The sequence below is a fragment of the Oncorhynchus keta genome, unplaced genomic scaffold (genome assembly GCF_023373465.1).
Source record: "Oncorhynchus keta strain PuntledgeMale-10-30-2019 unplaced genomic scaffold, Oket_V2 Un_scaffold_1315_pilon_pilon, whole genome shotgun sequence".
NCBI classification, from domain to species: Eukaryota; Metazoa; Chordata; class Actinopteri; order Salmoniformes; family Salmonidae; genus Oncorhynchus; species Oncorhynchus keta.
In genome coordinates this window covers 279018-305295 of record NW_026290769.1, presented here as the reverse complement: position 1 = coordinate 305295, position 26278 = coordinate 279018, and the positions used below count along the sequence as shown (strand labels likewise).

Sequence of the window (26278 nt, the reverse complement as noted above, 5' to 3'; positions counted from 1 at the left end):
GGGAGAGGTAGGAAGACTTGTCTGTGACTTACAGAGGGAGAGGTAGGAAGACTTGTCTGTGACTTACAGAGGGAGAGGTAGGAAGACTTGTCTGTGACTTACAGAGGAGGTAGAAGACTTGTCTGTGAGGAAAGACTTGTCTGTGACTTACGAGGGAGAGGTAGGACGACTTGTCTGTGACTTACAGAGGGAGAGGTTTGAAGACTTGTCTGTGACTTACAGAGGGAGAGGTAGGAAGACTTGTCTGTGACTTACAGAGGGAGAGGTAGGAAGACTTGTCTGTGACTTACAGAGGGAGAGGTAGGAAGACTTGTCTGTGACTTACAGAGGGAGAGGTAGGAAGACTTGTCTGTGACTTACAGAGGGAGAGGTAGGAAGACTTGTCTGTGACTTACAGAGGGAGAGGTAGGAAGACTTGTCTGTGACTTACAGAGGGAGAGGTAGGAAGACTTGTCTGTGACTTACAGAGGGAGAGGTAGGAAGACTTGTCTGTGACTTACAGAGGGAGAGGTAGGAAGACTTGTCTGTGACTTACAGAGGGAGAGGTAGGAAGACTTGTCTGTGACTTACAGAGGGAGAGGTAGGAAGACTTGTCTGTGACTTACAGAGGGAGAGGTAGGAAGACTTGTCTGTGACTTACAGAGGGAGAGGTAGGAAAACTTGTCTGTGACTTACAGAGGGAGAGGTAGGAAGACTTGTCTGTGACTTACAGAGGGAGAGGTAGGAAGACTTGTCTGTGACTTACAGAGGGAGAGGTAGGAAGACTTGTCTGTGACTTACAGAGGGAGAGGTAGGAAGACTTGTCTGTGACTTACAGAGGGAGAGGTAGGAAGACTTGTCTGTGACTTACAGAGGGAGAGGTAGGAAGACTTGTCTGTGACTTACAGAGGGAGAGGTAGGAAGACTTGTCTGTGACTTACAGAGGGAGAGGTAGGAAGACTTGTCTGTGACTTACAGAGGGAGAGGTAGGAAGACTTGTCTGTGACTTACAGAGGGAGAGGTAGGAAGACTTGTCTGTGACTTACAGAGGGAGAGGTAGGAAGACTTGTCTGTGACTTACAGAGGGAGAGGTAGGAAGACTTGTCTGTGACTTACAGAGGGAGAGGTCTGTCTGTGACTTACAGAGGGAGAGGTAGGAAGACTTGTCTGTGACTTACAGAGGGAGAGGTAGGAAGACTTGTCTGTGACTTACAGAGGGAGAGGTAGGAAGACTTGTCTGTGACTTACAGAGGGAGAGGTAGGAAGACTTGTCTGTGACTTACAGAGGGAGAGGTTGTCTGTGAGGAAGACTTGTCTGTGACTTACAGAGGGAGAGGTAGGAAGACTTGTCTGTGACTTACAGAGGGAGAGGTAGGAAGACTTGTCTGTGACTTACAGAGGGAGAGGTAGGAAGACTTGTCTGTGACTTACAGAGGGAGAGGTAGGAAGACTAGGAAGACTTGTCTGTGACTTACAGAGGGAGAGGTAGGAAGACTTGTCTGTGACTTACAGAGGGAGAGGTAGGAAGACTTGTCTGTGACTTACAGAGGGAGAGGTAGGAAGACTTGTCTGTGACTTACAGAGGGAGAGGTAGGAAGACTTGTCTGTGACTTACAGAGGGAGAGGTAGGAAGACTTGTCTGTGACTTACAGAGGGAGAGGTAGGAAGACTTGTCTGTGACTTACAGAGGGAGAGGTTGGAAGACTTGTCTGTGACTTACAGAGGGAGAGGTTGGAAGACTTGTCTGTGACTTACAGAGGGAGAGGTAGGAAGACTTGTCTGTGACTTACAGAGGGAGAGGTAGGAAAACTTGTCTGTGACTTACAGAGGGAGAGGTAGGAAGACTTGTCTGTGACTTACAGAGGGAGAGGTAGGAAGACTTGTCTGTGACTTACAGAGGGAGAGGTAGGAAGACTTGTCTGTGACTTACAGAGGGAGAGGTAGGAAGACTTGTCTGTGACTTACAGAGGGAGAGGTAGGAAGACTTGTCTGTGACTTACAGAGGGAGGTAGGAAGACTTGTCTGTGAAGACTTGTCTGTGACTTACAGAGGGAGAGGTAGGAAGACTTGTCTGTGACTTACAGAGGGAGAGGTAGGAAGACTTGTCTGTGACTTACAGAGGGAGAGGTAGGAAGACTTGTCTGTGACTTACAGAGGGAGAGGTAGGAAGACTTGTCTGTGACTTACAGAGGGAGAGGTAGGAAGACTTGTCTGTGACTTACAGAGGGAGAGACTTGTAGGATGACTTGTCTGTGACTTACAGAGGGAGAGGTAGGAAGACTTGTCTGTGACTTACAGAGGGAGAGGTAGGAAGACTTGTCTGTGACTTACAGAGGGAGAGGTTGGAAGACTTGTCTGTGACTTACAGAGGGAGAGGTAGGAAGACTTGTCTGTGACTTACAGAGGGAGAGGTAGGAAGACTTGTCTGTGACTTACAGAGGGAGAGGTAGGAAGACTTGTCTGTGACTTACAGAGGGAGAGGTAGGAAGACTTGTCTGTGACTTACAGAGGGAGAGGTAGGAAGACTTGTCTGTGACTTACAGAGGGAGAGGTAGGAAGACTTGTCTGTGACTTACAGAGGGAGAGGTAGGAAGACTTGTCTGTGACTTACAGAGGGAGAGGTAGGAAGACTTGTCTGTGACTTGTCTGTCTGACTTACAGAGGGAGAGGTAGGAAGACTTGTCTGTGACTTACAGAGGGAGAGGTAGGAAGACTTGAGGGAGAGGTCTGTCTGACTTACAGAGGGAGAGGTAGGAAGACTTGTCTGTGACTTACAGAGGGAGAGGTAGGAAGACTTGTCTGTGACTTACAGAGGGAGAGGTTGGAAGACTTGTCTGTGACTTACAGAGGGAGAGGTTTGAAGACTTGTCTGTGACTTACAGAGGGAGAGGTGTGACTTGTCTGTGACAGAGGGAGAGGTAGGAAGACTTGTCTGTGACTTACAGAGGGAGAGGTAGGAAGACTTGTCTGTGACTTACAGAGGGAGAGGTAGGAAGACTTGTCTGTGACTTACAGAGGGAGAGGTCTGTGAGGAAGACTTGTCTGTGACTTACAGAGGGAGAGGTAGGAAGACTTGTCTGTGACTTACAGAGGGAGAGGTAGGAAGACTTGTCTGTGACTTACAGAGGGAGAGGTAGGTAGACTTGTCTGTGACTTACAGAGGGAGAGGTAGGAAGACTTGTCTGTGACTTACAGAGGGAGAGGTAGGAAGACTTGTCTGTGACTTACAGAGGGAGAGGTAGGAAGACTTGTCTGTGACTTACAGAGGGAGAGGTAGGAAGACTTGTCTGTGACTTACAGAGGGAGAGGTAGGAAGACTTGTCTGTGACTTACAGAGGGAGAGGTAGGAAGACTTGTCTGTGACTTACAGAGGGAGAGGTAGGAAGACTTGTCTGTGACTTACAGAGGGAGAGGTAGGAAGACTTGTCTGTGACTTACAGAGGGAGAGGTAGGAAGACTTGTCTGTGACTTACAGAGGGAGAGGTAGGAAGACTTGTCTGTGACTTACAGAGGGAGAGGTAGGAAGACTTGTCTGTGACTTACAGAGGGAGACTTGTCTGTAGGAAGACTTGTCTGTGACTTACAGAGGGAGAGGTAGGAAGACTTGTCTGTGACTTACAGAGGGAGAGGTAGGAAGACTTGTCTGTGACTTACAGAGGGAGAGGTAGGAAGACTTGTCTGTGACTTACAGAGGGAGAGGTAGGAAGACTTGTCTGTGACTTACAGAGGGAGAGGTAGGAAGACTTGTCTGTGACTTACAGAGGGAGAGGTAGGAAGACTTGTCTGTGACTTACAGAGGGAGAGGTAGGAAGACTTGTCTGTGACTTACAGAGGGAGAGGTAGGAAGACTTGTCTGTGACTTACAGAGGGAGAGGTAGGAAGACTTGTCTGTGACTTACTACAGAGGGAGAGGTAGGAAGACTTGTCTGTGACTTACAGAGGGAGAGGTAGGAAGACTTGTCTGTGACTTACAGAGGGAGAGGTAGGAAGACTTGTCTGACTTGTCTGTCTGACTTACAGAGGGAGAGGTAGGAAGACTTGTCTGTGACTTACAGAGGGAGAGGTAGGAAGACTTGTCTGTGACTTACAGAGGGAGAGGTAGGAAGACTTGTCTGTGACTTACAGAGGGAGAGGTAGGAAGACTTGTCTGTGACTTACAGAGGGAGAGGTAGGAAGACTTGTCTGTGACTTACAGAGGGAGAGGTAGGAAGACTTGTCTGTGACTTACAGAGGGAGAGGTAGGAAGACTTGTCTGTGACTTACAGAGGGAGAGGTAGGAAGACTTGTCTGTGACTTACAGAGGGAGAGGTAGGAAGACTTGTCTGTGACTTACAGAGGGAGAGGTAGGAAGACTTGTCTGTGACTTACAGAGGGAGAGGTAGGAAGACTTGTCTGTGACTTACAGAGGGAGAGGTAGGAAGACTTGTCTGTGACTTACAGAGGGAGAGGTAGGAAGACTTGTCTGTGACTTACAGAGGGAGAGGTAGGAAGACTTGTCTGTGACTTACAGAGGGAGAGGTAGGAAGACTTGTCTGTGACTTACAGAGGGAGAGGTAGGAAGACTTGTCTGTGACTTACAGAGGGAGAGGTAGGAAGACTTGTCTGTGACTTACAGAGGGAGAGGTAGGAAGACTTGTCTGTGACTTACAGAGGGAGAGGTAGGAAGACTTGTCTGTGACTTACAGAGGGAGAGGTAGGAAGACTTGTCTGTGACTTACAGAGGGAGAGGTAGGAAGACTTGTCTGTGACTTACAGAGGGAGAGGTAGGAAGACTTGTCTGTGACTTACAGAGGGAGAGGTAGGAAGACTTGTCTGTGACTTACAGAGGGAGAGGTAGGAAGACTTGTCTGTGACTTACAGAGGGAGAGGTAGGAAGACTTGTCTGTGACTTACAGAGGGAGAGGTAGGAAGACTTGTCTGTGACTTACAGAGGGAGAGGTAGGAAGACTTGTCTGTGACTTACAGAGGGAGGTAGGAAGACTAGGAAGACTTGTCTGTGACTTACAGAGGGAGAGGTAGGAAGACTTGTCTGTGACTTACAGAGGGAGAGGTAGGAAGACTTGTCTGTGACTTACAGAGGGAGAGGTAGGAAGACTTGTCTGTGACTTACAGAGGGAGAGGTAGGAAGACTTGTCTGTGACTTACAGAGGGAGAGGTAGGAAGACTTGTCTGTGACTTACAGAGGGAGAGGTAGGAAGACTTGTCTGTGACTTACAGAGGGAGAGGTAGGAAGACTTGTCTGTGACTTACAGAGGGAGAGGTCTGTGAGGAAGACTTGTCTGTGACTTACAGAGGGAGAGGTAGGAAGACTTGTCTGTGACTTACAGAGGGAGAGGTAGGAAGACTTGTCTGTGACTTACAGAGGGAGAGGTAGGAAGACTTGTCTGTGACTTACAGAGGGAGAGGTAGGAAGACTTGTCTGTGACTTACAGAGGGAGAGGTAGGAAGACTTGTCTGTGACTTACAGAGGGAGAGGTAGGAAGACTTGTCTGTGACTTACAGAGGGAGAGGTAGGAAGACTTGTCTGTGACTTACAGAGGGAGAGGTAGGAAGACTTGTCTGTGACTTACAGAGGGAGAGGTAGGAAGACTTGTCTGTGACTTACAGAGGGAGAGGTAGGAAGACTTGTCTGTGACTTACAGAGGGAGAGGTAGGAAGACTTGTCTGTGACTTACAGAGGGAGAGGTAGGAAGACTTGTCTGTGACTTACAGAGGGAGAGGTAGGAAGACTTGTCTGTGACTTACAGAGGGAGAGGTAGGAAGACTTGTCTGTGACTTACAGAGGGAGAGGTAGGAAGACTTGTCTGTGACTTACAGAGGGAGAGGTAGGAAGACTTGTCTGTGACTTACAGAGGGAGAGTCTGTGACTACAGAGGGAAGACTTGTCTGTGACTTACAGAGGGAGAGGTAGGAAGACTTGTCTGTGACTTACAGAGGGAGAGGTAGGAAGACTTGTCTGTGACTTACAGAGGGAGAGGTAGGAAGACTTGTCTGTGACTTACAGAGGGAGAGGTAGGAAGACTTGTCTGTGACTTACAGAGGGAGAGGTAGGAAGACTTGTCTGTGACTTACAGAGGAGAGGTAGGAAGACTTGTCTGTGACTTACAGAGGGAGAGATAGGAAGACTTGTCTGTGACTTACAGAGGGAGAGGTAGGAAGACTTGTCTGTGACTTACAGAGGGAGAGGTAGGAAGACTTGTCTGTGACTTACAGAGGGAGAGGTAGGAAGACTTGTCTGTGACTTACAGAGGGAGAGGTAGGAAGACTTGTCTGTGACTTACAGAGGGAGAGGTAGGAAGACTTGTCTGTGACTTACAGAGGGAGAGGTAGGAAGACTTGTCTGTGACTTACAGAGGGAGAGGGAGATAGGAAGACTTGTCTGTGACTTACAGAGGGAGAGGTAGGAAGACTTGTCTGTGACTTACAGAGGGAGAGGTAGGAAGACTTGTCTGTGACTTACAGAGGGAGAGGTAGGAAGACTTGTCTGTGACTTACAGAGGGAGAGGTAGGAAGACTTGTCTGTGACTTACAGAGGGAGAGGTAGGAAGACTTGTCTGTGACTTACAGAGGGAGAGGTAGGAAGACTTGTCTGTGACTTACAGAGGGAGAGGTAGGAAGACTTGTCTGTGACTTACAGAGGGAGAGGTAGGAAGACTTGTCTGTGACTTACAGAGGGAGAGGTAGGAAGACTTGTCTGTGACTTACAGAGGGAGAGGTAGGAAGACTTGTCTGTGACTTACAGAGGGAGAGGTTGTCTGTGACTTAGGAGGGAGACTTGTCTGTGACTTACAGAGGGAGAGGTAGGAAGACTTGTCTGTGACTTACAGAGGGAGAGGTAGGAAGACTTGTCTGTGACTTACAGAGGGAGAGAGGAAGACTTGTCTGTGACTTACAGAGGGAGAGGTTGTCTGTGACTTACAGAGGGAGAGGTAGGAAGACTTGTCTGTGACTTACAGAGGGAGAGGTAGGAAGACTTGTCTGTGACTTACAGAGGGAGAGGTAGGAAGACTTGTCTGTGACTTACAGAGGGAGAGGTAGGAAGACTTGTCTGTGACTTACAGAGGGAGAGGTAGGAAGACTTGTCTGTGACTTACAGAGGGAGAGGTAGGAAGACTTGTCTGTGACTTACAGAGAGGGAAGAGTAGGAAGACTTGTCTGAGGGAGAGGTGAAGACTTGTCTGTGACAGAGGGAGAGGTAGGAAGACTTGTCTGTGACTTACAGAGGGAGAGGTAGGAAGACTTGTCTGTGACTTACAGAGGGAGAGGTAGGAAGACTTGTCTGTGACTTACAGAGGGAGAGGTAGGAAGACTTGTCTGTGACTTACAGAGGGAGAGGTAGGAAGACTTGTCTGTGACTTACAGAGGGAGAGGTAGGAAGACTTGTCTGTGACTTACAGAGGGAGAGGTAGGAAGACTTGTCTGTGACTTACAGAGGGAGAGGTAGGAAGACTTGTCTGTGACTTACAGAGGGAGAGAGGTAGGAGGGAGAGGTAGGAAGACTTGTCTGTGACTTACAGAGGGAGAGGTAGGAAGACTTGTCTGTGACTTACAGAGGGAGAGGTAGGAAGACTTGTCTGTGACTTACAGAGGGAGAGGAAGACTTGTCTGTGACTTACAGAGGGAGACTTGTCTGTGACTTACAGAGGGAGAGGTAGGAAGACTTGTCTGTGACTTACAGAGGGAGAGGTAGGAAGACTTGTCTGTGACTTACAGAGGGAGAGGTAGGAAGACTTGTCTGTGACTTACAGAGGGAGAGGTAGGAAGACTTGTCTGTGACTTACAGAGGGAGAGGTAGGAAGACTTGTCTGTGACTTACAGAGGGAGAGGTAGGAAGACTTGTCTGTGACTTACAGAGGGAGAGGTAGGAAGACTTGTCTGTGACTTACAGAGGGAGAGGTAGGAAGACTTGTCTGTGACTTACAGAGGGAGAGGTAGGAAGACTTGTCTGTGACTTACAGAGGGAGAGGTAGGAAGACTTGTCTGTGACTTACAGAGGGAGAGGTAGGAAGACTTGTCTGTGACTTACAGAGGGAGAGGTAGGAAGACTTGTCTGTGACTTACAGAGGGAGAGGTAGGAAGACTTGTCTGTGACTTACAGAGGGAGAGGTAGGAAGACTTGTCTGTGACTTACAGAGGGAGAGGTAGGAAGACTTGTCTGTGACTTACAGAGGGAGAGGTAGGAAGACTTGTCTGTGACTGGAGGGAGAGGTAGGAAGACTTGTCTGTGACTTACAGAGGGAGAGGTAGGAAGACTTGTCTGTGACTTACAGAGGGAGAGGTAGGAAGACTTGTCTGTGACTTACAGAGGGAGAGGTAGGAAGACTTGTCTGTGACTTACAGAGGGAGAGGTAGGAAGACTTGTCTGTGACTTACAGAGGAGAGGTAGGAAGACTTGTCTGTGACTTACAGAGGGAGAGGTAGGAAGACTTGTCTGTGACTTACAGAGGGAGAGGTAGGAAGACTTGTCTGTGACTTACAGAGGGAGAGGTAGGAAGACTTGTCTGTGACTTACAGAGGGAGAGGTAGGAAGACTTGTCTGTGACTTACAGAGGGAGAGGTAGGAAGACTTGTCTGTGACTTACAGAGGGAGAGGTAGGAAGACTTGTCTGTGACTTACAGAGGGAGAGGTAGGAAAACTTGTCTGTGACTTACAGAGGGAGAGGTAGGAAGACTTGTCTGTGACTTACAGAGGGAGAGGTAGGAAGACTTGTCTGTGACTTACAGAGGGAGAGGTAGGAAGACTTGTCTGTGACTTACAGAGGGAGAGGTAGGAAGACTTGTCTGTGACTTACAGAGGGAGAGGTTAGACAGTGAGGAGGGAGAGGTAGGAAGACTTGTCTGTGACTTACAGAGGGAGAGAGGTAGGAAGACTTGTCTGTGACTTACAGAGGGAGAGGTAGGAAGACTTGTCTGTGACTTACAGAGGGAGAGGTAGGAAGACTTGTCTGTGACTTACAGAGGGAGAGGTAGGAAGACTTGTCTGTGACTTACAGAGGGAGAGGTAGGAAGACTTGTCTGTGACTTACAGAGGGAGAGGTAGGAAGACTTGTCTGTGACTTACAGAGGGAGAGGTTTGAAGACTTGTCTGTGACTTACAGAGGGAGAGGTAGGAAGACTTGTCTGTGACTTACAGAGGGAGAGGTAGGAAGACTTGTCTGTGACTTACAGAGGGAGAGGTAGGAAGACTTGTCTGTGACTTACAGAGGGAGAGATAGGAAGACTTGTCTGTGACTTACAGAGGGAGAGATAGGAAGACTTGTCTGTGACTTACAGAGGGAGAGGTAGGAAGACTTGTCTGTGACTTACAGAGGGAGAGGTAGGAAGACTTGTCTGTGACTTACAGAGGGAGAGGTAGGAAGACTTGTCTGTGACTTGAGGGAGAGGTCTGTGACTTACAGAGGGAGAGGTAGGAAGACTTGTCTGTGACTTACAGAGGGAGAGGTAGGAAGACTTGTCTGTGACTTACAGAGGGAGAGGTAGGAAGACTTGTCTGTGACTTACAGAGGGAGAGACTAGGAAGACTTGTCTGTGACTTACAGAGGGAGAGGTAGGAAGACTTGTCTGTGAAGAGGGAGAGGTAGGAAGACTTGTCTGTGACTTACAGAGGGAGAGGTAGGAAGACTTGTCTGTGACTTACAGAGGGAGAGGTACTTAGGGAAGACTTGTCTGTGACTTACAGAGGGAGAGGTAGGAAGACTTGTCTGTGACTTACAGAGGGAGAGGTAGGAAGACTTGTCTGTGACTTACAGAGGGAGAGGGAAGACTTGTCTGTGAACAGAGGGAGAGGTAGGAAGACTTGTCTGTGACTTACAGAGGGAGAGGTAGGAAGACTTGTCTGTGACTTACAGAGGGAGAGGTAGGAAGACTTGTCTGTGACTTACAGAGGGAGAGGTAGGAAGACTTGTCTGTGACTTACAGAGGGAGAGGTAGGAAGACTTGTCTGTGACTTACAGAGGGAGAGGTAGGAAGACTTGTCTGTGACTTACAGAGGGAGAGGTAGGAAGACTTGTCTGTGACTTACAGAGGGAGAGGTAGGAAGACTTGTCTGTGACTTACAGAGGGAGAGGTAGGAAGACTTGTCTGTGACTTACAGAGGGAGAGGTAGGAAGACTTGTCTGTGACTTACAGAGGGAGAGGTAGGAAGACTTGTCTGTGACTTACAGAGGGAGAGGTAGGAAGACTTGTCTGTGACTTACAGAGGGAGAGGTAGGAAGACTTGTCTGTGACTTACAGAGGGAGAGGTAGGAAGACTTGTCTGTGACTTACAGAGGAGAGGTAGGAAGACTTGTCTGTGACTTACAGAGGGAGAGGTAGGAAGACTTGTCTGTGACTTACAGAGGGAGAGGTAGGAAGACTTGTCTGTGACTTACAGAGGGAGAGGTAGGAAGACTTGTCTGTGACTTACAGAGGGAGAGGTAGGAAGACTTGTCTGTGACTTACAGAGGGAGAGGTAGGAAGACTTGTCTGTGACTTACAGAGGGAGAGGTAGGAAGACTTGTCTGTGACTTACAGAGGGAGAGGTAGGAAGACTTGTCTGTGACTTACAGAGGGAGAGGTAGGAAGACTTGTCTGTGACTTACAGAGGGAGAGGTAGGAAGACTTGTCTGTGACTTACAGAGGGAGAGGTAGGAAGACTTGTCTGTGACTTACAGAGGGAGAGGTAGGAAGACTTGTCTGTGACTTACAGAGGGAGAGGTAGGAAGACTTGTCTGTGACTTACAGAGGGAGAGGTAGGAAGACTTGTCTGTGACTTACAGAGGGAGAGGTAGGAAGACTTGTCTGTGACTTACAGAGGGAGGTTTGAAGACTTGTCTGTGACTTACAGAGGGAGAGGTACTTGTCTGTGACTTACAGAGGGAGAGGTAGGAAGACTTGTCTGTGACTTACAGAGGGAGAGGTAGGAAGACTTGTCTGTGACTTACAGAGGGAGAGGTAGGAAGACTTGTCTGTGACTTACAGAGGGAGAGGTAGGAAGACTTGTCTGTGACTTACAGAGGGAGAGGTAGGAAGACTTGTCTGTGACTTACAGAGGGAGAGGTAGGAAGACTTGTCTGTGACTTACAGAGGGAGAGGTAGGAAGACTTGTCTGTGACTTACAGAGGGAGAGGTAGGAAGACTTGTCTGTGACTTACAGAGGGAGAGGTAGGAAGACTTGTCTGTGACTTACAGAGGAGAGGTAGGAAGACTTGTCTGTGACTTACAGAGGGAGAGGTAGGAAGACTTGTCTGTGACTTACAGAGGGAGAGGTAGGAAGACTTGTCTGTGACTTACAGAGGGAGAGGTAGACTTGTCTGTGACTTACAGAGGAGAGGTAGGAAGACTTGTCTGTGACTTACAGAGGGAGAGGTAGGAAGACTTGTCTGTGACTTACAGAGGGAGAGGTAGGAAGACTTGTCTGTGACTTACAGAGGGAGAGGTAGGAAGACTTGTCTGTGACTTACAGAGGGAGAGGTAGGAAGACTTGTCTGTGACTTACAGAGGGAGAGGTAGGAAGACTTGTCTGTGACTTACAGAGGGAGAGGTAGGAAGACTTATCTGTGACTTACAGAGGGAGAGGTAGGAAGACTTGTCTGTGACTTACAGAGGGAGAGGTAGGAAGACTTGTCTGTGACTTACAGAGGGAGAGGTAGAAAGACTTGTCTGTGACTTACAGAGGGAGAGGTAGGAAGACTTGTCTGTGACTTACAGAGGGAGAGGTAGGACGACTTGTCTGTGACTTACAGAGGGAGTCTGTGACTTACAGAGGGAGAGGTAGGAAGACTTGTCTGTGACTTACAGAGGAGAGGTAGGAAGACTTGTCTTGTCTGTGACTTACAGAGGGAGAGGTAGGAAGACTTGTCTGTGACTTACAGAGGGAGAGGTAGGAAGACTTGTCTGTGACTTACAGAGGGAGAGGTAGGAAGACTTGTCTGTGACTTACAGAGGGAGAGGTAGGAAGACTTGTCTGTGACTTACAGAGGGAGAGGTAGGAAGACTTGTCTGTGACTTACAGAGGGAGAGGTAGGAAGACTTGTCTGTGACTTACAGAGGGAGAGGTAGGAAGACTTGTCTGTGACTTACAGAGGGAGAGGTAGGAAGACTTGTCTGTGACTTACAGAGGGAGAGGTAGGAAGACTTGTCTGTGACTTACAGAGGGAGAGGTAGGAAGACTTGTCTGTGACTTACAGAGGGAGAGGTAGGAAGACTTGTCTGTGACTTACAGAGGGAGAGGTAGGAGGGAGACTTGTCTGTGACTTACAGAGGGAGAGGTAGGAAGACTTGTCTGTGACTTACAGAGGGAGAGGTAGGAAGACTTGTCTGTGACTTACAGAGGGAGAGGTAGGAAGACTTGTCTGTGACTTACAGAGGGAGAGGTAGGAAGACTTGTCTGTGACTTACAGAGGGAGAGGTAGGAAGACTTGTCTGTGACTTACAGAGGGAGAGGTAGGAAGAGGGAGAGGTAGGAAGACTTGTCTGTGACTTACAGAGGGAGAGGTAGGAAGACTTGTCTGTGACTTACAGAGGGAGAGGTTGTCTGGAAGACTTGTCTGTGACTTACAGAGGGAGAGGTAGGAAGACTTGTCTGTGACTTACAGAGGGAGAGGTAGGAAGACTTGTCTGTGACTTACAGAGGGAGAGGTAGGAAGACTTGTCTGTGACTTACAGAGGGAGAGGTAGGAAGACTTGTCTGTGACTTACAGAGGGAGAGGTAGGAAGACTTGTCTGTGACTTACAGAGGGAGAGGTAGGAAGACTTGTCTGTGACTTACAGAGGGAGAGGTAGGAAGACTTGTCTGTGACTTACAGAGGGAGAGGTAGGAAGACTTGTCTGTGACTTACAGAGGGAGAGGTAGGAAGACTTGTCTGTGACTTACAGAGGGAGAGGTAGGAAGACTTGTCTGTGACTTACAGAGGGAGAGGTAGGAAGACTTGTCTGTGACTTACAGAGGGAGAGGTAGGAAGACTTGTCTGTGACTTACAGAGGGAGAGGTAGGAAGACTTGTCTGTGACTTACAGAGGAGAGAAGACTTGTCTGTGACTTACAGGGGAAGACTTGTCTGTGACTTACAGAGGGAGAGGTAGGAAGACTTGTCTGTGACTTACAGAGGGAGAGGTAGGAAGACTTGTCTGTGACTTACAGAGGGAGAGGTAGGAAGACTTGTCTGTGACTTACAGAGGGAGAGGTAGGAAGACTTGTCTGTGACTTACAGAGGGAGAGGTAGGAAGACTTGTCTGTGACTTACAGAGGGAGAGGTAGGAAGACTTGTCTGTGACTTACAGAGGGAGAGGTAGGAAGACTTGTCTGTGACTTACAGAGGGAGAGGTAGGAAGACTTGTCTGTGACTTACAGAGGGAGAGGTAGGAAGACTTGTCTGTGACTTACAGAGGGAGAGGTAGGAAGACTTGTCTGTGACTTACAGAGGGAGAGGTTGGAAGACTTGTCTGTGACTTACAGAGGGAGAGGTAGGAAGACTTGTCTGTGACTTACAGAGGGAGAGGTAGGAAGACTTGTCTGTGACTTACAGAGGGAGAGGTAGGAAGACTTGTCTGTGACTTACAGAGGGAGAGGTAGGAAGACTTGTCTGTGACTTACAGAGGGAGAGGTAGGAAGACTTGTCTGTGACTTACGGAGGGGGAGAGGTAGGAAGACTTGTCTGTGACTTACAGAGGGAGAGGTAGGAAGACTTGTCTGTGACTTACAGAGGGAGAGGTAGGAAGACTTGTCTGTGACTTACAGAGGGAGAGGTAGGAAGACTTGTCTGTGACTTACAGAGGGAGAGGTAGGAAGACTTGTCTGTGACTTACAGAGGGAGAGGTAGGAAGACTTGTCTGTGACTTACAGAGGGAGAGGTAGGAAGACTTGTCTGTGACTTACAGAGGGAGAGGTAGGAAGACTTGTCTGTGACTTACAGAGGGAGAGGTAGGAAGACTTGTCTGTGACTTACAGAGGGAGAGGTAGGAAGACTTGTCTGTGACTTACAGAGGGAGAGGTAGGAAGACTTGTCTGTGACTTACAGAGGGAGAGGTAGGAAGACTTGTCTGTGACTTACAGAGGGAGAGGTAGGAAGACTTGTCTGTGACTTACAGAGGGAGAGGTAGGAAGACTTGTCTGTGACTTACAGAGGGAGAGGTAGGAAGACTTGTCTGTGACTTACAGAGGGAGAGGTTGGAAGACTTGTCTGTGACTTACAGAGGGAGAGGTAGGAAGACTTGTCTGTGACTTACAGAGGGAGAGGTAGGAAGACTTGTCTGTGACTTACAGAGGGAGAGGTAGGAAGACTTGTCTGTGACTTACAGAGGGAGAGGTAGGAAGACTTGTCTGTGACTTACAGAGGGAGAGGTAGGAAGACTTGTCTGTGACTTACAGAGGGAGAGGTAGGAAGACTTGTCTGTGACTTACAGAGGGAGAGGTAGGAAGACTTGTCTGTGACTTACAGAGGGAGAGGTAGGATGACTTGTCTGTGACTTACAGAGGGAGAGGTAGGAAGACTTGTCTGTGACTTACAGAGGGAGAGGTAGGAAGACTTGTCTGTGACTTACAGAGGGAGAGGTAGGAAGACTTGTCTGTGACTTACAGAGGGAGAGGTAGGAAGACTTGTCTGTGACTTACAGAGGGAGAGGTAGGAAGACTTGTCTGTGACTTACAGAGGGAGAGGTAGGAAGACTTGTCTGTGACTTACAGAGGGAGAGGTAGGAAGACTTGTCTGTGACTTACAGAGGGAGAGGTAGGAAGACTTGTCTGTGACTTACAGAGGGAGAGGTAGGAAGACTTGTCTGTGACTTACAGAGGGAGAGGTAGGATGACTTGTCTGTGACTTACAGAGGGAGAGGTAGGAAGACTTGTCTGTGACTTAAAGAGGGAGAGGTTGGAAGACTTGTCTGTGACCTACAGAGGGAGAGGTTTGATGACTTGTCTGTGACTTACAGAGGGAGAGGTAGGAAGACTTGTCTGTGACTTACAGAGGGAGAGGTAGGAAGACTTGTCTGTGACTTACAGAGGGAGAGGTTGGAAGACTTGTCTGTGACTTACAGAGGGAGAGGTAGGAAAACTTGTCTGTGACTTACAGAGGGAGAGATAGGAAGACTTGTCTGTGACTTACAGAGGGAGAGGTAGGAAGACTTGTCTGTGACTTACAGAGGGAGAGGTAGGAAGACTTGTCTGTGACTTACAGAGGGAGAGGACTTGTCTGTGGAGAGGTACTTGTCTGTGACTTACAGAGGGAGAGGTAGGAAGACTTGTCTGTGACTTACAGAGGGAGAGGTAGGAAGACTTGTCTGTGACTTACAGAGGGAGAGGTTGGAAGACTTGTCTGTGACTTACAGAGGGAGAGGTAGGAAGACTTGTCTGTGACTTACAGAGGGAGAGGTAGGAAGACTTGTCTGTGACTTACAGAGGGAGAGGTAGGAAGACTTGTCTGTGACTTACAGAGGGAGAGGTAGGAAGACTTGTCTGTGACTTACAGAGGAGAGGTAGGAAGACTTGTCTGTGACTTACAGAGGGAGAGGTAGGAAGACTTGTCTGTGACTTACAGAGGGAGAGGTAGGAAGACTTGTCTGTGACTTACAGAGGGAGAGGTAGGAAGACTTGTCTGTGACTTACAGAGGGAGAGGTAGGAAGACTTGTCTGTGACTTACAGAGGGAGAGGTAGGAAGACTTGTCTGTGACTTACAGAGGGAGAGGTAGGAAGACTTGTCTGTGACTTACAGAGGGAGAGGTAGGAAGACTTGTCTGTGACTTACAGAGGGAGAGGTAGGAAGACTTGTCTGTGACTTACAGAGGGAGAGGTAGGAAGACTTGTCTGTGACTTACAGAGGGAGAGGTAGGAAGACTTGTCTGTGACTTACAGAGGGAGAGGTTGGAAGACTTGTCTGTGACCTACAGAGGGAGAGGTTTGATGACTTGTCTGTGACTTACAGAGGGAGAGGTAGGAAGACTTGTCTGTGACTTACAGAGGGAGAGGTAGGAAGACTTGTCTGTGACTTACAGAGGGAGAGGTAGGAAGACTTGTCTGTGACTTACAGAGGGAGAGGTAGGAAGACTTGTCTGTGACTTACAGAGGGAGAGGTAGGAAGACTTGTCTGTGACTTACAGAGGGAGAGGTAGGAAGACTTGTCTGTGACTTACAGAGGGAGAGGTAGGAAGACTTGTCTGTGACTTACAGAGGGAGAGGTAGGATGACTTGTCTGTGACTTACAGAGGGAGAGGTAGGAAGACTTGTCTGTGACTTACAGAGGGAGAGGTAGGAAGACTTGTCTGTGACTTACAGAGGGAGAGGTAGGAAGACTTGTCTGTGACTTACAGAGGGAGAGGTAGGAAGACTTGTCTGTGACTTACAGAGGGAGAGGTTGGAAGACTTGTCTGTGACTTACAGAGGGAGAGGTTTGATGACTTGTCTGTGACTTACAGAGGGAGAGGTAGGAAGACTTGTCTGTGACTTACAGAGGGAGAGGTAGGAAGACTTGTCTGTGACTTACAGAGGGAGAGGTAGGAAAACTTGTCTGTGACTTACAGAGGGAGAGATAGGAATACTTGTCTGTGACTTACAGAGGGAGAGGTAGGAAGACTTGTCTGTGACTTACAGAGGGAGAGGTAGGAAGACTTGTCTGTGACTTACAGACGGAGAGGTAGGATGACTTGTCTGTGACTTACAGAGGGAGAGGTAGGAAGACTTGTCTGTGACTTACAGAGGGAGAGGTAGGAAGACTTGTCTGTGACTTACAGAGGGAGAGGTAGGAAAACTTGTCTGTGACTTACAGAGGGAGAGATAGGAAGACTTGTCTGTGACTTACAGAGGGAGAGGTAGGAAGACTTGTCTGTGACTTACAGAGGGAGAGGTAGGATGACTTGTCTGTGACTTACAGAGGGAGAGGTAGGAAGACTTGTCTGTGACTTAAAGAGGGAGAGGTAGGAAGACTTGTCTGTGACTTAAAGAGGGAGAGGTAGGAAGACTTGTCTGTGACTTACAGAGGGAGAGGTAGGACGACTTGTCTGTGACTTACAGAGGGAGAGGTTGGAAGACTTGTCTGTGACCTACAGAGGGAGAGGTTTGATGACTTGTCTGTGACTTACAGAGGGAGAGGTAGGAAGACTTGTCTGTGACTTACAGAGGGAGAGGTAGGAAGACTTGTCTGTGACTTACAGAGGGAGAGGTAGGAAGACTTGTCTGTGACTTACAGAGGGAGAGGTAGGAAGACTTGTCTGTGACTTACAGAGGGAGAGGTAGGAAGACTTGTCTGTGACTTACAGAGGGAGAGGTAGGAAGACTTGTCTGTGACTTACAGAGGGAGAGATAGGAAGACTTGTCTGTGACTTACAGAGGGAGAGGTAGGAAGACTTGTCTGTGACTTACAGAGGGAGAGGTAGGAAGACTTGTCTGTGACTTACAGAGGGAGAGGTAGGAAGACTTGTCTGTGACTTACAGAGGGAGAGGTAGGAAGACTTGTCTGTGACTTACAGAGGGAGAGGTAGGAAGACTTGTCTGTGACTTACAGAGGGAGAGGTAGAAAACTTGTCTGTGACTTACAGATGGAGAGGTTGGAAGACTTGTCTGTGACTTACAGAGGGAGAGGTAGGAAGACTTGTCTGTGACTTACAGAGGGAGAGGTAGGAAGACTTGTCTGTGACTTACAGAGGGAGAGGTAGGAAGACTTGTCTGTGACTTACAGAGGGAGAGGTAGGAAGACTTGTCTGTGACTTACAGAGGGAGAGGTAGGAAGACTTGTCTGTGACTTACAGAGGGAGAGGTAGGAAGACTTGTCTGTGACTTACAGAGGGAGAGGTAGGAAGACTTGTCTGTGACTTACAGAGGGAGAGGTAGGAAGACTTGTCTGTGACTTACAGAGGGAGAGGTAGGAAGACTTGTCTGTGACTTACAGAGGGAGAGGTAGGAAGACTTGTCTGTGACTTACAGAGGGAGAGGTAGGAAGACTTGTCTGTGACTTACAGAGGGAGAGGTAGGAAGACTTGTCTGTGACTTACAGAGGGAGAGGTAGGAAGACTTGTCTGTGACTTACAGAGGAGAGAGGTGGAAAAACTTGTCTGTGACTTAGAGAGGGAGAGGTAGGAAGACTTGTCTGTGACTTACAGAGGGAGAGGTAGGAAGACTTGTCTGTGACTTACAGAGGGAGAGGTAGGAAGACTTGTCTGTGACTTACAGAGGGAGAGGTAGGAAGACTTGTCTGTGACTTACAGAGGGGAGAGGTAGGAAGACTTGTCTGTGACTTACAGAGGGAGAGGTAGGAAGACTTGTCTGTGACTTACAGAGGGAGAGGTAGGAAGACTTGTCTGTGACTTACAGAGGGAGAGGTTTGGAAGACTTGTCTGTGACTTACAGAGGGAGAGGTAGGAAGACTTGTCTGTGACTTACAGAGGGAGAGGTAGGAAGACTTGTCTGTGACTTACAGAGGGAGAGGTAGGAAGACTTGTCTGTGACTTACAGAGGGAGAGGTAGGAAGACTTGTCTGTGACTTACAGAGGGAGAGATAGGAAGACTTGTCTGTGACTTACAGAGGGAGAGGTAGGAAGACTTGTCTGTGACTTACAGAGGGAGAGGTAGGAAGACTTGTCTGTGACTTACAGAGGGAGAGGTAGGAAGACTTGTCTGTGACTTACAGAGGGAGAGGTAGGAAGACTTGTCTGTGACTTACAGAGGGAGAGGTAGGAAGACTTGTCTGTGACTTACAGAGGGAGAGGTAGGAAGACTTGTCTGTGACTTACAGAGGGAGAGGTAGGAAGACTTGTCTGTGACTTACAGAGGGAGAGGTAGGAAGACTTGTCTGTGACTTACAGAGGGAGAGGTAGGAAGACTTGTCTGTGACTTAAAGAGGGAGAGGTAGGAAGACTTGTCTGTGACTTACAGAGGGAGAGGTAGGACGACTTGTCTGTGACTTACAGAGGGAGAGGTTGGAAGACTTGTCTGTGACTTACAGAGGAGAGGTTGGAAGACTTGTCTGTGACTTGTCTGTGACTTACAGAGGGAGAGGTAGGAAGACTTGTCTGTGACTTACAGAGGGAGAGGTAGGAAGACTTGTCTGTGACTTACAGAGGGAGAGGTAGGAAGACTTGTCTGTGACTTACAGAGGGAGAGGTAGGAAGACTTGTCTGTGACTTACAGAGGGAGAGGTAGGAAGACTAGGAAGACTTGTCTGTGACTTACAGAGGGAGAGGTAGGAAGACTTGTCTGTGACTTACAGAGGGAGAGGTAGGAAGACTTGTCTGTGACTTACAGAGGGAGAGGTAGGAAGACTTGTCTGTGACTTACAGAGGGAGAGGTAGGAAGACTTGTCTGTGACTTACAGAGGGAGAGGTTGGAAGACTTGTCTGTGACTTACAGAGGGAGAGGTAGGAAGACTTGTCTGTGACTTACAGAGGGAGAGGTAGGAAGACTTGTCTGTGACTTACAGAGGGAGAGGTAGGAAGACTTGTCTGTGACTTACAGAGGGAGAGGTAGGAAGACTTGTCTGTGACTTACAGAGGGAGAGGTAGGAAGACTTGTCTGTGACTTACAGAGGGAGAGGTAGGAAGACTTGTCTGTGACTTACAGAGGGAGAGGTAGGAAGACTTGTCTGTGACTTACAGAGGGAGAGGTAGGAAGACTTGTCTGTGACTTACAGAGGGAGAGGTAGGGAAAACTTGTCTGTGACTTACAGAGGGAGAGGTAGGAAGACTTGTCTGTGACTTACAGAGGGAGAGGTAGGAAGACTTGTCTGTGACTTACAGAGGGAGAGGTAGGAAGACTTGTCTGTGACTTACAGAGGGAGAGGTAGGAAGACTTGTCTGTGACTTACAGAGGGAGAGGTAGGAAGACTTGTCTGTGACTTACAGAGGGAGAGGTTGAGGGAAGACTTGTCTGTGACTTACAGAGGGAGAGGTAGGAGACTTGTCTGTGACTTACAGAGGGAGAGGTAGGAAGACTTGTCTGTGACTTACAGAGGGAGAGGTAGGAAGACTTGTCTGTGACTTACAGAGGGAGAGGTAGGAAGACTTGTCTGTGACTTACAGAGGGAGAGGTAGGAAGACTTGTCTGTGACTTACAGAGGGAGAGAGTAGGAAGACTTGTCTGTGACTTACAGAGGGAGAGGTAGGAAGACTTGTCTGTGACTTACAGAGGGAGAGGTAGGAAGACTTGTCTGTGACTTACAGAGGGAGAGGTAGGAAGACTTGTCTGTGACTTACAGAGGGAGAGGTAGGAAGACTTGTCTGTGACTTACAGAGGGAGAGGTAGGAAGACTTGTCTGTGACTTACAGAGGGAGAGGTAGGAAGACTTGTCTGTGACTTACAGAGGAGAGGTAGGAAGACTTGTCTGTGACTTACAGAGGGAGAGGTAGGTAGACTTGTCTGTGACTTACAGAGGGAGAGGTAGGAAGACTTGTCTGTGACTTACAGAGGGAGAGGTAGGAAGACTTGTCTGTGACTTACAGAGGAGAGGTAGGAAGACTTGTCTGTGACTTACAGAGGGAGAGGTAGGAAGACTTGTCTGTGACTTACAGAGGGAGAGGTAGGAAGACTTGTCTGTGACTTACAGAGGGAGAGGTAGGAAGACTTGTCTGTGACTTACAGAGGGAGAGGTAGGAAGACTTGTCTGTGACTTACAGAGGGAGAGGTAGGAAGACTTGTCTGTGACTTACAGAGGGAGAGGTAGGAAGACTTGTCTGTGACTTACAGAGGGGAGAGGTAGGAAGACTTGTCTGTGACTTACAGAGGGAGAGGTAGGAAGACTTGTCTGTGACTTACAGAGGGAGAGGTAGGAAGACTTGTCTGTGACTTACAGAGGGAGAGGTAGGAAGACTTGTCTGTGACTTACAGAGGGAGAGGTAGGAAGACTTGTCTGTGACTTACAGAGGGAGAGGTAGGAAGACTTGTCTGTGACTTACAGAGGGAGAGGTGACTTACAGAGGGAGACTAGGGAAGAAGACTTGTCTGTGACTTACAGAGGGAGAGGTAGGAAGACTTGTCTGTGACTTACAGAGGGAGAGGTAGGAAGACTTGTCTGTGACTTACAGAGGGAGAGGTAGGAAGACTTGTCTGTGACTTACAGAGGGAGAGGTTGTCTGTGACTTACAGGGGAAGACTTGTCTGTGACTTACAGAGGAGAGGTAGGAAGACTTGTCTGTGACTTACAGAGGGAGAGGTAGGAAGACTTGTCTGTGACTTACAGAGGGAGAGGTAGGAAGACTTGTCTGTGACTTACAGAGGGAGAGGTAGGAAGACTTGTCTGTGACTTACAGAGGGAGAGATAGGAAGACTTGTCTGTGACTTACAGAGGAAGACTTGTCTGTGACTTACAGAGGGAGAGGTAGGGAAGACTTGTCTGTGACTTACAGAGGGAGAGGTAGGAAGACTTGTCTGTGACTTACAGAGGGAGAGGTAGGAAGACTTGTCTGTGACTTACAGAGGGAGAGGTAGGAAGACTTGTCTGTGACTTACAGAGGGAGAGGTAGGAAGACTTGTCTGTGACTTACAGAGGGAGAGGTAGGAAGACTTGTCTGTGACTTACAGAGGGAGAGGTAGGAAGACTTGTCTGTGACTTACAGAGGGAGAGGTAGGAAGACTTGTCTGTGACTTACAGAGGGAGAGGTAGGAAGACTTGTCTGTGGCTTACAGATGGAGAGGTAGGATGACTTGTCTGTGACTTACAGAGGGAGAGGTAGGAAGACTTGTCTGTGACTTACAGAGGGAGAGGTAGGAAGACTTGTCTGTGACTTACAGAGGGAGAGGTAGGAAGACTTGTCTGTGACTTACAGAGGGAGAGGTAGGAAGACTTGTCTGTGACTTACAGAGGGAGAGGTAGGAAGACTTGTCTGTGACTTACAGAGGGAGAGGTAGGAAGACTTGTCTGTGACTTACAGAGGGAGAGGTAGGAAGACTTGTCTGTGACTTACAGAGGGAGAGGTAGGAAGACTTGTCTGTGACTTACAGAGGGAGAGGTAGGAAGACTTGTCTGTGACTTACAGAGGGAGAGGTAGGAAGACTTGTCTGTGACTTACAGAGGGAGAGGTAGGAAGACTTGTCTGTGACTTACAGAGGGAGAGGTAGAAGACTTGTCTGTGACTTACAGAGGGAGGTAGGAAGACTTGTCTGTGACTTACAGAGGGAGAGGTAGGAAGACTTGTCTGTGACTTACAGAGGGAGAGGTAGGAAGACTTGTCTGTGACTTACAGAGGGAGAGGTAGGAAGACTTGTCTGTGACTTACAGAGGGAGAGGTAGGAAGACTTGTCTGTGACTTACAGAGGGAGAGGTAGGAAGACTTGTCTGTGACTTACAGAGGGAGAGGTAGGAAGACTTGTCTGTGACTTACAGAGGGAGAGATAGGAAGACTTGTCTGTGACTTACAGAGGGAGAGGTAGGAAGACTTGTCTGTGACTTACAGAGGGAGAGGTAGGAAGACTTGTCTGTGACTTACAGAGGGAGAGGTAGGAAGACTTGTCTGTGACTTACAGAGGGAGAGGTAGGAAGACTTGTCTGTGACTTACAGAGGGAGAGGTAGGAAGACTTGTCTGTGACTTACAGAGGGAGAGGTAGGAAGACTTGTCTGTGACTTACAGAGGGAGAGGTAGGAAGACTTGTCTGTGACTTACAGAGGGAGAGGTAGGAAGACTTGTCTGTGACTTACAGAGGGAGAGGTAGGAAGACTTGTCTGTGACTTACAGAGGGAGAGGTAGGAAGACTTGTCTGTGACTTACAGAGGGAGAGGTAGGAAGACTTGTCTGACTTACAGAGGGAGAGGTAGGAAGACTTGTCTGTGACTTACAGAGGGAGAGGTAGGAAGACTTGTCTGTGACTTACAGAGGGAGAGGTAGGAAGACTTGTCTGTGACTTACAGAGGGAGAGGTAGGAAGACTTGTCTGTGACTTACAGAGGGAGAGGTAGGAAGACTTGTCTGTGACTTACAGAGGGAGAGGTAGGAAGACTTGTCTGTGACTTACAGAGGGAGAGGTAGGAAGACTTGTCTGTGACTTACAGAGGGAGAGGTAGGAAAACTTGTCTGTGACTTACAGAGGGAGAGATAGGAAGACTTGTCTGTGACTTACAGAGGGAGAGGAAGACTTGGAACAGAGGGAGAGATAGACTTGTCTGTGACTTACAGAGGGGAGAGGTAGGAAGACTTGTCTGTGACTTACAGAGGGAGAGGTAGGAAGACTTGTCTGTGACTTACAGAGGGAGAGGTAGGAAGACTTGTCTGTGACTTACAGAGGGAGAGGTAGGAAGACTTGTCTGTGACTTACAGAGGGAGAGGTAGGAAGACTTGTCTGTGACTTACAGAGGGAGAGGTAGGAAGACTTGTCTGTGACTTACAGAGGGAGAGGTAGGAAGACTTGTCTGTGACTTACAGAGGGAGAGGTAGGAAGACTTGTCTGTGACTTACAGAGGGAGAGGTAGGAAGACTTGTCTGTGACTTACAGAGGGAGAGGTTGTCTGGAACAGAGGGAGAGGTAGTGAGGAAAACTTGTCTGTGACTTACAGAGGGAGAGATAGGAAGACTTGTCTGTGACTTACAGAGGGAGAGGTAGGAAGACTTGTCTGTGACTTACAGAGGGAGAGGTAGGAAGACTTGTCTGTGACTTACAGAGGGACTTACAGAGGAGAGGTAGGAAGACTTGTCTGTGACTTACAGAGGGAGAGGTAGGAAGACTTGTCTGTGACTTACAGAGGGAGAGGTAGGAAGACTTGTCTGTGACTTACAGAGGGAGAGGTAGGAAGACTTGTCTGTGACTTACAGAGGAGAGGTAGGAAGACTTGTCTGTGACTTACAGAGGGAGAGGTAGGAAGACTTGTCTGTGACTTACAGAGGGAGAGGTAGGAAGACTTGTCTGTGACTTACAGAGGGAGAGAGGAGGTAGGAAGACTTGTCTGTGACTTACAGAGGAAGACTTGTCTGTGACTTACAGAGGGAGAGGTAGGAAGACTTGTCTGTGACTTACAGAGGGAGAGGTAGGAAGACTTGTCTGTGACTCTGAGGAGAGGACTGTGACAGAGGGAGAGGTAGGAAGACTTGTCTGTGACTTACAGAGGGAGAGGTAGGAAGACTTGTCTGTGACTTACAGAGGGAGAGGTAGGAAGACTTGTCTGTGACTTACAGAGGGAGAGGTAGGAAGACTTGTCTGTGACTTACAGAGGGAGAAGGTCTGTGACTTACAGAGGGAGAGGTAGGAAGACTTGTCTGTGACTTACAGAGGGAGAGGTAGGAAGACTTGTCTGTGACTTACAGAGGGAGAGGTAGGAAGACTTGTCTGTGACTTACAGAGGGAGAGGTAGGAAGACTTGTCTGTGACTTACAGAGGGAGAGGTAGGAAGACTTGTCTGTGACTTACAGAGGGAGAGGTAGGAAGACTTGTCTGTGACTTACAGAGGGAGAGGTAGGAAGACTTGTCTGTGACTTACAGAGGAGAGGTAGGAAGACTTGTCTGTGACTTACAGAGGGAGAGGTAGGAAGACTTGTCTGTGACTTACAGAGGGAGAGGTAGGAAGACTTGTCTGTGACTTACAGAGGGAGAGGTAGGAAGACTTGTCTGTGACTTACAGAGGGAGAGGTAGGAAGACTTGTCTGTGACTTACAGAGGGAGAGGTAGGAAGACTTGTCTGTGACTTACAGAGGGAGAGGTAGGAAGACTTGTCTGTGACTTACAGAGGGAGAGGGAAGACTTGTCTGTGACTTACAGGAAGACTTGTCTGTGACTTACAGAGGGAGAGGTAGGAAGACTTGTCTGTGACTTACAGAGGGAGAGGTAGGAAGACTTGTCTGTGACTTACAGAGGGAGAGGTAGGAAGACTTGTCTGTGACTTACAGAGGGGAGAGGTAGGAAGACTTGTCTGTGACTTACAGAGGAAGACTTGTCTGTGACTTACAGAGGGAGAGGTAGGAAGACTTGTCTGTGACTTACAGAGGGAGAGGTAGGAAGACTTGTCTGTGACTTACAGAGGGAGAGAGGAAGACTTGTCTGTGAAGACTTGTCTGTGACTTACAGAGGGAGAGGTAGGAAGACTTGTCTGTGACTTACAGAGGGAGAGGTAGGAAGACTTGTCTGTGACTTACAGAGGGAGAGGTAGGAAGACTTGTCTGTGACTTACAGAGGGAGAGGTAGGAAGACTTGTCTGTGACTTACAGAGGGAGAGGTAGGAAGACTTGTCTGTGACTTACAGAGGGAGAGGTAGGAAGACTTGTCTGTGACTTACAGAGGAGAGGTAGGAAGACTTGTCTGTGACTTACAGAGGGAGAGGTAGGAAGACTTGTCTGTGACTTACAGAGGGAGAGGTAGGAAGACTTGTCTGTGACTTACAGAGGGAGAGGTAGAGGGAAGACTTGTCTGTGACTTACAGAGGGAGAGGTAGGAAGACTTGTCTGTGACTTACAGAGGGAGAGAGGTAGGAAGACTTGTCTGTGACTTACAGAGGGAGAGGTAGGAAGACTTGTCTGTGACTTACAGAGGGAGAGGTAGGAAGACTTGTCTGTGACTTACAGAGGGAGAGGTAGGAAGACTTGTCTGTGACTTACAGAGGGAGAGGTAGGAAGACTTGTCTGTGACTTACAGAGGGAGAGGTAGGAAGACTTGTCTGTGACTTACAGAGGGAGAGATAGGAAGACTTGTCTGTGACTTACAGAGGGAGAGGTAGGAAGACTTGTCTGTGACTTACAGAGGGAGAGGTAGGAAGACTTGTCTGTGACTTACAGAGGGAGAGGTAGGATGACTTGTCTGTGACTTACAGAGGGAGAGGTAGGAAGACTTGTCTGTGACTTACAGAGGGAGAGGTAGGAAGACTTGTCTGTGACTTACAGAGGGAGAGGTAGGAAGACTTGTCTGTGACTTACAGAGGGAGAGGTAGGAAGACTTGTCTGTGACTTACAGAGGGAGAGGTAGGAAGACTTGTCTGTGACTTACAGAGGGAGAGGTAGGAAGACTTGTCTGTGACTTACAGAGGGAGAGGTAGGAAGACTTGTCTGTGACTTACAGAGGGAGAGGTAGGAAGACTTGTCTGTGACTTACAGAGGGAGAGGTAGGAAGACTTGTCTGTGACTTACAGAGGGAGAGGTAGGAAGACTTGTCTGTGACTTACAGAGGGAGAGAGGAAGACTTGTCTGTGACTTACAGAGGGAGAGGTAGGAAGACTTGTCTGTGACTTACAGAGGGAGAGGTAGGAAGACTTGTCTGTGACTTACAGAGGGAGAGGTAGGAAGACTTGTCTGTGACTTACAGAGGGAGAGGTAGGAAGACTTGTCTGTGACTTACAGAGGGAGAGGTAGGAAGACTTGTCTGTGACTTACAGAGGGAGAGGTAGGAAGACTTGTCTGTGACTTACAGAGGGAGAGGTAGGAAGACTTG

The 26278-nt window shown here is 48.5% G+C and overlaps 1 protein-coding gene and 1 long non-coding RNA gene across 53 annotated transcripts in view; one reads left to right on the top strand and one right to left on the bottom strand.

Moving 5' to 3' along the window:
• The window catches only part of LOC118380460 (CUGBP Elav-like family member 3), a 57464-nt gene that overhangs the window by 24883 nt on the left and 6303 nt on the right, over positions 1–26278 (bottom strand). The gene's annotated exons all lie outside the window — the stretch shown is intronic.
• Positions 1–26278, top strand: part of LOC127927344 (uncharacterized) — a 45658-nt gene that overhangs the window by 14058 nt on the left and 5322 nt on the right. For 16 of the 50 annotated variants that reach the window (XR_008127079.1, XR_008127077.1, XR_008127067.1 and 13 more), the window contains 3 exons: positions 14754–15068; positions 16129–16548; positions 16584–17108. This is a non-coding gene — a long non-coding RNA (uncharacterized LOC127927344). Of the gene's footprint in view, positions 1–11500; positions 11606–14753; positions 15069–16128; positions 16549–16583; positions 17109–22930; positions 22976–26278 lie in introns of those variants that run through there. The other 34 variants (XR_008127041.1, XR_008127033.1, XR_008127042.1 and 31 more) reach the window with 17 other exon arrangements.